Consider the following 12,253-nt stretch of genomic DNA (forward strand, 5'->3'; position numbering starts at 1 on the left):
AGCTCATTAGAGTTCAGCTCCATGATGGCTCCATATCTAAAAATAAACATTAGTTAATTTAGAATATGTGTGTCAAATTCCATGCTTTTAGCACAAAGTGAACTGATTTGCTATGCCGCCCCACTAGAATAGAATTTAAAATTCTTCTTCTTACTTATAAGGTTTTGAATAATCAGGTCCCATCTTATCTTAGGGACCTCGTAGTACCATATCACCCCAATAGAGCGCTTCGCTCTCAGACTGCAGGCTTACTTGTAGTTCCTAGGGTTTGTAAGAGTAGAATGGGATGCAGAGCCTTCAGCTTTCAGGCTCCTCTCCTGTGGAACCAGCTCCCAATTCAGATCAGGGAGACAGACACCCTCTCTACTTTTAAGATTAGGCTTAAAACTTTCCTTTTTGCTAAAGCTTATAGTTAGGGCTGGATCAGGTGACCCTGAACCATCCCTTAGTTATGCTGCTATAGACGTAGACTGCTGGGGGGTTCCCATGATGCACTGTTTCTTTCTCTTTTTGCTCTGTATGCACCACTCTGCATTTAATCATTAGTGATTGATCTCTGCTCCCCTCCACAGCATGTCTTTTTCCTGGTTCTCTCCCTCAGCCCCAACCAGTCCCAGCAGAAGACTGCCCCTCCCTGAGCCTGGTTCTGCTGGAGGTTTCTTCCTGTTAAAAGGGAGTTTTTCCTTCCCACTGTAGCCAAGTGCTTGCTCACAGGGGGTCGTTTTGACCGTTGGGGTTTTACATAATTATTGTATGGCCTTGCCTTACAATATAAAGCGCCTTGGGGCAACTGTTTGTTGTGATTTGGCTTTATATAAAAAAATTGATTGATATAGAGACTTAAGCTTGTAAATAGAGAGTCAAGTCTGGGAGCATGCTCTGGTGCTGCGCTTTGCCACATCCACGATACCACAGAACCGGATTTGGTCCTAGATCGCAACCACCCAGGCAGACAAGCTGTCTATTCCCACATCTCTAAAATAGCCATCTATCTGCCGCAGGCAGGTGAAACGTGGGTGTCCCCTTGGCCTCCATAAATACAGACAGAACAAAATCCCACACAGAGAAGGTTGCATAGAACAGTGATTCTCAACCGGGGTGCCGTGATCGATCGTCAGGGGTGCCGTGGGTATTTTTCATATTCGCGATTATTTTTCATATTCGCGATTACCGTGAATTATTTATTTTATCCACAAAGCATAAAACGATTCAGAATCTGACGTCATTGTTCTGCAGCCTCGCTCTCGTCTTAAGGCGGGACAATAACAAGGAGGCTGACGGCCGATTAAAACAGTACCGTCTCCTTCAAAAGCCGTCTAAAATGCGGAGCTGTCGGTGTGTGTGTCTGTGCCTGTGTGTGCACGCGCGCGGAGTTAACAGGCTGCAGACTGCGAGGGAGGGGGTGGGTGAGGGAGATTCCTGAATGCAGGCGCGACACGTTCAGTGCGCAGCGAGCGCGGAGCAGAGGATTTTAAATGGAGTGAACATGTTAACAAAACGAAAACGTGAAGCTTTTACTTCTCTCTGAACTTTCTCTAAAGGTGTGATTCTGCCGTTACCTTCCTGTTCACACCATGTGCGCGTCGTATGCTGAATTTATGAGATCATGAGATGAAATAAACGGTCAAATATCTTTAAAAACATATTTAAAAAATGAGAATATATGAATGAACTGAGATACACACAAAAAAAAAATGTTCAGACGCACAGATCACAAAAAGCAGGTGAGAACTCTGAACTTTAACAGCTGTTATTTTCCAAAGGTATTTATTTGTTCAGTCTTGAGCTTAATGTAGTGTTTAAGCACAAAACGTGACTGATGAGGAGAAACAATTTCAGAAATGCAACAAACAACCACAAATCGGAAAAAGTTGGGACTGTATGTAAAATGAAGATAAAAATAAAAATGTTGCACCATTCCCGGTTTCTCCACTCACAGAAGCCAAACGTTCTTCCAGAGTTGTGTAATTATACTACAATAGTAGAATATAAAGAAGGGGAAAAAAAGAAAAAAAAATAGACAATATATTCGTCAATCGCAATTATTTGTCTGACAATTAATTGTCTCCAGAAATTTCTAATCGTGACAGCCCTACTTGAGATCAGAGCGCAAAATGCTTGAGGATTTTCGAAATGCGATGTTTTCTGTATCGATTTTCTATTGCGATAATTGGGTTTTGCGCAAAACCAGAGGTAATAGCATTATATTATTATTTTAGTTGGTGGTGTGCCGCAGGATTTTGTAAATATAAAAAGGGTGCCGCGACTCAAAAAAGGTTGAAAAACACTGGCATAGAAGACTTCATAAACTTCATAGAAAATGATATATCATTTTCTAATTGTAAATTTTCTGTTGTTTGTGTTTCTCCACTTTTTTTTTTTTTTTTTAAGTTTCATGTGCGGTGGTGTAAGTGCTTGTTCGCTTGCTTCCAAAACAAAAGCATGTAGTGCAGATTAAGAAAAGAATCTGGCATCAAACTTGTGACAAAACATGCGAATGCGTATCGGCTCAGCTGTGAGGACCCCAGGAATTAAAAAGAGATGCGAGAATAAAATAAGTGGGTGTGTGCACTCTTTTACAGATTAACTCCAGGTACCCTTTTATAGATGGTCACATGGTTAGAGTTACTAACTTTCCAAACCAAAGCTGGTTTGGGGCATGAAATGTGCATTCTAAAGGATTACTCAGATTTTTGTTTTACTGTTGCTGATTTTTAAAAAGTCAGTAATTAAAAAAAACAAATATGCTTAAAAAAAGAGAGAGCCTACACAGAAACGTAAAAGCTTTATTAATCACAGTTGGCAATTCTCACGAGTTTCTATAAGTACACTGTATGTTTCAGAGACACTGTTGACAGTTTATTGCTCCATGAAAATTACAGTAACACTGACTGAAGTGGATACTTCTCTGCCAAGTGTGGTATGAAGGGAAGAACAGTCTGCTGAGGATGTTTGAGCACTAATGTCCTTACTTTTGTAACATTATTTCCACACAGTTATCCTTCTTGGAGTTAATGAACATCTGTAGACTCAAAACGTTAGTGTTGTCCATCACTGTACCCATGTGGGGAAACAAAACAAAAACTTGTCCACAACCCATTATATGAAAGCTTAAGGCCATATAGTTGGGGTTGTACAGTTATTTTTTAATTTTTATTTATTTTTTTTTGTCTCCTTTTTTGCCATAAGAGTCACATTGTGGTCAGATAACTGCTGATGTTGTTAAAACCACATGGGAAAGGAAATGATGCTTTGCAGTGATATCTGTCTGCACAAATGTATTTGTATGCTGACGGCTCATAATGTCCTCTACAAAAACAGAAACAGCAATGGCACGTGTACTCGTACTTGAGGTGGACGGTATCAACAGGGTACATAGCCATAGTCAGGATAAATTTGCTTTATGATATAGATTTTATTTATACTGTGCCATCACTGCACAAACAAATCTGGAAAAATATGAGATCTCCCTGTTGACCTTCTAGACTCACCTGAGAGCTGCATTACAAACATTTGTAGCTTTTATTTATATTTTTGTTTCCTGTGTGTCTATTCTTTGCATGAACAATGATAATGTTTGGTGAGTGAGAGGAAAAAGGCAGCTCAGTGTTTCCTGCAGAATTCTTTTTTCCAGGCCTGGTGATAGCTACTCACCGAGGCAGAGGTTCAAATCGCAAGGTGCGTTGTGTGGGAAAAATGTGAGGCACTCAGTAGCACAAAAGTGAAAGTTATGTGCTCATTATTTAGGAAATCCTAATATAGTTCTGGAGCATGTACGTCATTGGTTTAAAAAAAAAATCCCTTGTTCAGAGAAATACAGTGGGGAAAATAAGTATTTGACTCCGTCAGTTTTGCAGGTTTTCCCACCAACAAAGAATGGAGAGGTCTGTAATTTTTATCGTAGGTACACTTCAACTGTAAGAGACAGAATCTAAAAAAAAAAAAAAAAAAATCCAGAAAATCACATTGTATAATTTTTAAATAATTAATTTGCATTTTATTACATAAGTATTTGATCCCCTACCAACCAGCAAGAATTCTGGCTCTCACAGACCTGTTAATTTTTCTTTAAGAAGTCCTTTTTGTGCAATGTTTACCTGTATTAATTGCACCTGTTTGAACTTTTTACCTGTATAAAAGACACCTGTTCACACAATCAATCACACGCCAACCTGTCCACAATAGCCAAGACCAAAGAGCTGTCTAAGGACACCAGGGATAAAACTGTAGACCTGCACAAGGCTGGGATGGACTACAGAACAACAGGCAAGCAGCTTGGTAGAAGACAACAACTGTTATGATTATTTATTAGAAAATGGAAGAAACACAAGATGACTGTCAATCTCCCTCGGTCTGGGATTCCATGCAAGATCTCACTTTGTAGGGTAAGGGTGATTCTGAGAAAGCTCAGAACTACACACGAGGACCTGGTCAATGACCTGAAGAGAGCCAGGACCACAGTCACAAAGATTGTTAGTATCACACGATGCCATCATGGTTTAAAATCCTGCAGGGCAGCAAGGTCCCCCTGCTCAAGCCAGCACATGTCCAGGCCCGTCTGAAGTTCACCAGTGACCATCTGGATGATCCAGAGGAGGCATGGGAGAAGGTCATGTGGTCAGATGAGACCAAAATAGAGCTTTTTGGAATCTACTCCACTTAACCATGTTTAGAGGATGAGAACAACCCCAAGAAAACTATCCCAACTGTCAAGCAGGGGGTGGAAACATCATACTCTGGGGGTGCTCTTCTGCATAAGGGACAGGACGACTGCACTGTATTGAAGGGAGGATGGATGGGGTCATGTATTGCGAGATTTTGTCAAACAACCTCCTTCCCTCAGTAAGAGCATTGAAGATGGGTCATGGCTGGGTCTTCCAGCATGACAGTGACCCCAAACACACAGCCAGGGCAACTAAGGAAGGGCTCCGTAAGAAGCATTTCAAGGTCCTGGAGTGGCTGAGCCAGTCTCCAGACCTGAATTCTATAGAAAATCTTTGGAGGGAGCTGAAACTCCAAAACTGAAAGATCTAGAGAAGATCTGTATGGAGGAGTGGACCAAAATCCCTGTTACAGTGTGTGAAAACTTGGTCAAGAACTACAGGAAATGTCTGACCACTGTAATGGCAGATTAATGTTTCAGTACCAATTGTTAAGCTATGTTTTTCTAGGGGGTGAAATACTTATTTTATGCAATAATATGCAAATTAATCATTTAAAATTCATACAATGTGATTTACTGTTTTTTTGTTTTTTTTTTAAGATTCTGTCTCTCAGTTGAAGTGTACTTACAATAAAAATTGCAGAAATCTCCATTCTTTGTAGGTGGGAAAACCTCCAAAACTGACAGGGGGTTAAATACTTATTTTCCCCACTGTACATTTGAATTGCTTTTACCAGTGAGTGACGATATAACACAGAAAACTCACAGGAGCATCTTAAAAATATACCCAAAGTCTACAATCACTCAGTTTCAGCATCATCAACCTCTGCCAACTGTAGGGTTCCAAACAATATATTTGGGTACAATAAAAATTTAATGTCAGATCCCCCCTTAAGTCATCACTGGCAGATCTCAGGGTACTTGTGCACCTAGTATTTTCTTGAAAGTTTAACTCCACACCCTGTATAAAGCAGGGTCGCAGCATGGGAATGCGTACAGATTCTGGCCACCATAGAGTAGAAAGTGAAGTAGCTTGAAATATGTAATGTAATATATTATTTTAAAGGTTACTGTCTGGAGTATTAACCTTTTGCGGTTTCAGAGCTTAATACCTGCTCAATGTGGAGACAAAAAAAAAAAATGCATTTTTGAAGATTCTTGGACCATACTTTGACTAGTCTACTTCCTTAAAACCAATACTCTTCCAACAGTATGTCCGTATTTCTGATTCAATACGAGATACACAAAAACGTGACATACAGCAACTAAGAGATTGGTTGGAACTGCTTGCAGTGTTCAAACCAAGATGTATTCTGAGTACCAAACAGTAGTACACTCTAACTCATGGCATAGTTCCAAGCTGGTTCTGTAACAACTGGAATGCTGTAGAGCGTGACGTACACAAACCGTGATGTATCATTAATGGACCTGATTCAAATTCATTCAAAGCAATAGATGACTAAATAGTAACTACATCTTGACTATACCTTAACTTGTGACCTTCCATAAATGGCTGCCCTGCATCACTGGTATATCATCTCTGAGGTGCAAATTTTGTGACATACTCTGTAACAGGAAACAATGAGTGAGTGAGTGTACATGTTCCCATGCATCATTTAAAAACAAATAGAGGCTGGGCCACAACTTAGAAACCCTAAAACACTGGAGCAAGAGACAACGCATGCTGTGGTCAAGTCACCGTCTTCATCTAAAACACACCACTTAATCGGAAAAGTAAAATATTATTTTGTGATTGTTTCAGAGTTTGCATTATAAAACACAAATGGCATTGTACTGAAATACACGCTTCTTCCTTCTGTTTCTGTGGCTGCGAGAGCGTGTTTGTGTAGCTGCCCAGTATGGAGGCTATGGGCCAAAAGTGGCCCACATTGGCAGTTGAGAAGCTCGCTGTAATTACTGTGTTGATGAGTCATGTTCCTCCTTCAAAGGAAAGAATTTAGGCACATCTTTTATTGGTGAGATTAAAAAAAACTGATCCATAAAGTCCATCCAAAGAGCCTTTATTTTCACACAATGCAGACTTATTTCTGCAACATGAAATGAATAGCTTTTGTGAGAGGTTCATTTTACAGTTTTGCACAATAAATGTATTGTATGAAATATATCTTGGTAATACAGCTAAGAGCACAGTGCTTTATGCTTTCAGAAAATTTTTGTTGTTGTAACTGTACATGCTTCAAGGTTAAGTCAAGGTAGTTTTTGATCATTTCTGTCATTCCTGGACTCTCCATTCTCATGCACAGTTATGTCCAACTCCTTTGTTGGGGGAGGTCAGTGAATGGTGACAGGTCAAAATAAGCACTGCTGATTGACACTACAGCGTGGCAGATGGCTTGTCACAGTTTCATAACGTATTGACTACCATAGTTGCATGTTGTAGCTCATTGAGGTCACTGCAGGACAGTAATGTTGACCTTCTAAACTGTACAACATACTACCACATAGTTGTATCAACATCTTAAACAATTGCAATAAGAAATTATTATGAAATAGAAAAAATTGCAGCTTGATTACTGTGTCAGGACTGTACTACACTGTGCCAGCTATGTTGCTTTATTGTGTCTGACTTCTTTAAATCTCTACAAGAATTTCATTGACTATAACATCATCCCACCCTTGAGGGTGCAGAAACATTCATTAGGAATAAGGTGATGGTAATCCCACAGTGCCTGCCCCACATGACCTGTTTAGTGATAGAGGGTATGTACAGCAGATCAGCTCTAATCATGTTTGGATGCCCTCCAAGCTGAGGGGGATAAGGAGAGTGTGAGTGAGAGATTTGTTTAGTTTGTTGCCTATGAATCCCCCAGTCATTTTAGGATTCTCTATTCTATGCATTATTTTGCAAGAGGATGGGTGGAGGAGGGGAAGGGTGTGTGTGTGTGAGATCATCTGGTGAGAGGGAGAGAAAGACTGTTAACAGTTTAACGTTAAGCTCAAAAGACATTTTTCTTTGTGCCATCCTTCCTGGAAAGGTTAGAATGTAGTATTTTAGTCACTGAAGATACTACTGGCATGTAGGCATGAGAACAATTCCACAAAATAAGGCGAAGTTGATTGCAGTGGTCCCCTGATTTGGCCTTGAACAAGGGAAAAGGTTAGTGCATGTCTCTGCATGCTTGCATCCCTGCATGCCTGCCTGTCTGTGTCAGCGTTACAGCTCGTGGCTTAATCTTAAAATTCCCAAAGGTAGACATGTAAAAGGGTAACTGACATCTACACTGCAGAAGCAAAAGTATGTAAAACACTAACTATCAAATTATATATGCACGATTCATGTCTGATTTTAACAAATTAGAGAAAACTAGTCAGTGTCTGGTGTGATCACCATTTGCCTCACCCAGTGCAACATATCTTCTTCACATTAAGTTGATCAGCAGTCTGGTGTGCAGTTGGGAGGCCAGTTGCATGAAAATTCATTAAGGTATATCTTATATATTATATTACAGTTCTAAGGTGGAACTATGCCAGTATACAAAGGTATACCTAAAAAGGAAGAGTAAAATAGGAGAGTAGAAAAGAGTAGAGTAGAGCCACTAAGGTGCCTGGTCTTGAGAACCAGAGATGGTAGGTTAAAAAGCTTTTTTTTTTTTTATCCCATGGGAACTCCCCCTACCCACCCACGCATGTACTGCCAAATTCTCTGAAAGGCCTTTGGAGATGGGTTATGGTAGAGAAATGAACATTCAGTTCACGGGCAACAGCTCTGGTGGACATCCCTGCAGTCAGCATGCCAATTGCACGCTCCCTCAAAACTTGCAACATCTGCAGCATTGTGCTGTGTGATTTAAAACTGAACATTTCAGGATGGCCTTTTATTGTGGCCAGCCTAAGGCAACAGTCATGCTGTCTAATCAGCATCTTGATATGCCACACCTGTGAGGTGGGATGGATTATCTTGGTGAAGAAGTGCTCACTAACACAGATTTGTGAACACTGTTTGAGAGAAATAGGTCTTTTGTGTATATAGAAAATGTTTTAGATCTTTGAGTTCAGCTGATGAAAAATAGGAGCAAAAACAAGTGTTGCCTTTCTATTTTTGTTCAGTGTACTTAGCCTGCTTCTCTGTGTGGTATGACTGGTAGGACAGCACTGATGGAATCATCCAGGTGCAGTTGGTTACAGTTTGTCAGTTTCACACACTGTCCAGCCATTTAGTGTCTCTAACACCTCCCCCCCCCCCCCCGCCGAAGGTCATTTGTCTTTCTTACCATCAACATAAATAAGATTTATGAACTTGAAATAAAATAAAATTCTCCCTTACATCATTTTGAGATTTTCTCTGACAGTCATTTTTGTTTTGTGCTCTTGTCCATCAGATGCAGTGTCCCAGCATCTGTCGAGATGACCCCAAGAAGAATCAGAGGCACAGGAAATAAAATATTCCAGGCAACAGCAGGTAAATTGTGTGTGTGCGTGAGAGAGAGAGAGCTGTATCTAGCAATTATCTTGACCTACTTTACTTGTGATATTGCTTTGTGTACATGAGAGTTGGAATGGAAATCTGACTTGGCGAGAATCTGGGGGAGTCTGTCATTCTGAGAAGTGAGTAATTGTAGAAGTTAGCCAACAGGCTTCAGTTTCATTTCAGAGCAATTTTATGGATCCCCTCCTCACTGTGGGTCTTATCACAGCATTTCTCTTCTGTTCTCTACTTATTATATGAAATGCTTCATGGGTTATTTGGGCGGTTGTGCAACAAATCAGGTGTTACTATAGGAGACTCTTTTTGCACTGCTTTTTGCCATGGATTCTCCACCTCAGCTGTCCAAAGCAGCCCCGGCAATCTGTGTATCCCAAGCAGGAAAACTCTTATTGATACCACGTATTAACTTTATCTCTGCTTGATGGTTGTTTTTTGCTCTCTCTCCCCCCCCAACATAAATTTGGACACGGAGTTGCTTGTTATCAAGCCTGCACCGGTGTTGCCGACCAAGTGGTCCGTGGGATGACAGCAGCACTCCTGAGATGGACTCTCTTAACCCAAAGGGAATAATGTGATTCCCTTTGATCCCATCAGATGACAAGATAAAACCTTTTAAATCATTCTAAAGTCAGTTTTAAGTAGAAACGAGGCAGTTTTAAGCAAAAACAAGGCGATAATTGCCTCATTTCCCTACCGACGCACCGAAATGACGTAGGTGCAGCTGCATGTCAGACGTCTGCCGTGCAGCTGCTACTCTCTGATCGGTCCGTCAGCTTCTTATTACAAAAAATTATTATTTTTATTACAAAATAAGGATAAATTTATGTGGAAATGATTGTTGTACAAAAGCTTCAGATATCTGTCGCTGAGATAGGTGATGACTGCAGGGCAGTTTTAAGCAGAAACGAGGCCATAATCGGTGGATTGCAGCTAGCGCTTAGAAATGACTATGCTGCCACTCCGAAATGATGCCTGCGCACTGAAGGCAGGGCAGACCGATTTTTAGGGGGGACAGATCGGTCGTCGACATCGACCGGGTCACTCTGAATCAAGTAGCATATACCTTCCCCCAGGAGATTGCTCGGCTCCCCGCCTCAGGAGGTTCATGTACATATAAAGCTTTAGACGCCACCCTTATTTTTGTGCTCTCCAGTTGACACTCAAAGTAAAGGAAATATTCATCAGTACAAAATACAATCTCCAGAGAAATCTTTGATATGAACAAATATAATTTTTGACCTTATAACAGGGACAAATGTATGACACTTGTTATATGACAGTGTGGGGGGCATATAGTGTCACAATGGTGGCTTCATGTCATGATGTTGGGCAGTCATTATGTGAGGGACCATTCCATTGTCCAGTTGCCAAACCCAAGCACAAACACTCCACACATGTACTACTGCACGTGTGTCTCTTATGCTGCGTTCACACCGGGCGCGACGTGAGCGACAGCAGCGACAGGTTGCCATGTAATCCCTATGGAACGACACGTTTTGGCGCCAAGTCACGCAGCGCGACGCGAATGAAGCGACGCGAATGAAGCGATTTTGAGCGATTGCCCCATTTGTGGCGCGATATTGCGTTGCATCATGTCGCGTTGTCCTCCTCCCCAAGTTGAAAAATCTGAACTTTTTCGTTTCGTCGCACCGCGATGACCAATCAGGGACTGGATATGTAGTGACGTGGAGATGTCTGGAGTTTGACTGAAGATGTGAACATGTCCTGTATCTGGTAGCAGTCTGTGAGCAGGACTTATGTCTCTTTTGTCCTTTATTTCACAATTATGACAGAGTTTTTGGAGCAAGCAGCAGCCCCGCAGCAGGGGGAGCGGAGTTTCTTTTTTTTTTTTTTTTATTGTTTACATGTGCGTGCGTGAACGGGACAGGAGGTCCTCAAATTGGGTCCCGCAGAGGTGGAAGGACCGCTGAAAGCAGCCGTCATCCAGACGCAGCTCCTGCAGCAAATAATGATACTCCCTGAATTGGGAACGTCTCATGACGTTTGTCAGCTTTCCACAACAACTCGCTCCATGTGATCAAGGTTAATTATGTTAACTTGACTGACAACCGGAGCCGGCGAGCGGAATGGGAGCTCCTCCTATTTGATGACGCACCGGGGCGAATTTTCACAGCAAAAGCAGAGTGACACACCGGTGGTGACACACATGGTGGTTCGTCTGTTGCCACGCGAATCCCGCGAATTTGTAGCATCTGATCGCGCCCGGTGTGAACGCAGCATTAAACTAGATACATCGATGAAGATGGTTCTGTAAAAATTGATTGTATGGGTGCTAGAAGAGCTGACTTTCATTGTCACTTTAATGGTTTGTGTGCTAACAACAAATTCAGGCAGCATAAACACCGTCATTTTCTGTTGCCTTCTTTTACTAATTATAAATTCAGGAGTATAGTTGCAGGTTTGAAATCAATCAATATGACAAGCCTGTTTTCTCATTTTACTCTGTGCTAGTAGGCTATATAATGGCCAGAAACCTAAATGATTGGTGCAGATGCCTCCCACTCGCAGTCTTTCTGTTCCTTCACACCTACTCAAATGTGAAAGAAAAAAAAAAACCTGATGTAACTGCTCATGCTGTGCTCTGTCTCCGGTGATACGATTCTTCCCACTGACATCAATGTGCTGTCATCATGGAGTTTTATTGACACTGTGAGATCATTGCATACCTTCCTCATAAAGCACCTGGTCTCTGATGGTAAATCATGTGGACAGTTGGGCAACTCCTGAAAAAGAGAAGCCAAATTATCTTTGTTGGACACTACAACCCCTGGCAAAAAATTATGGAATCACCGGCCTCGGAGGATGTTCATTCAGTTGTTTAATTTTGTAGAAAAAACGCAGATCACAGACATGACACAAAACTAAAGTCATTTCAAATGGCAACTTTCTGGCTTAAACACTATAAGAAATCAGGAAAAAAAATTGTGGCAGTCAGTAACGGTTACTTTTTTAGACCAAGCAGAGGGAAAACAATATGGAATCACTCAATTCTGAGGAATAAATTATGGAATCATGGAAAACAAAAGAATGCTCCAACACATCACTAGTATTTTGTTGCACCACCTCTGGCTTTTATAACAGCTTGCAGTCTCTGAGGCATGGACTTAATGAGTGACAAACAG

The 12,253-nt window shown here is 41.2% G+C and overlaps 1 protein-coding gene across 1 annotated transcript in view; it reads left to right on the forward strand.

The window, feature by feature from the left end:
* The window catches only part of pik3cb (phosphatidylinositol-4,5-bisphosphate 3-kinase, catalytic subunit beta), a 146,576-nt gene that overhangs the window by 24,614 nt on the left and 109,709 nt on the right, over positions 1-12,253 (forward strand). The window contains 1 exon segment of the mRNA XM_034167844.1: positions 9,004-9,083. The gene's annotated coding sequence lies outside the window, so the exon portion shown is untranslated.

This window comes from Thalassophryne amazonica, chromosome 4 (genome assembly GCF_902500255.1).
Source record: "Thalassophryne amazonica chromosome 4, fThaAma1.1, whole genome shotgun sequence".
Taxonomy (NCBI): Eukaryota; Metazoa; Chordata; class Actinopteri; order Batrachoidiformes; family Batrachoididae; genus Thalassophryne; species Thalassophryne amazonica.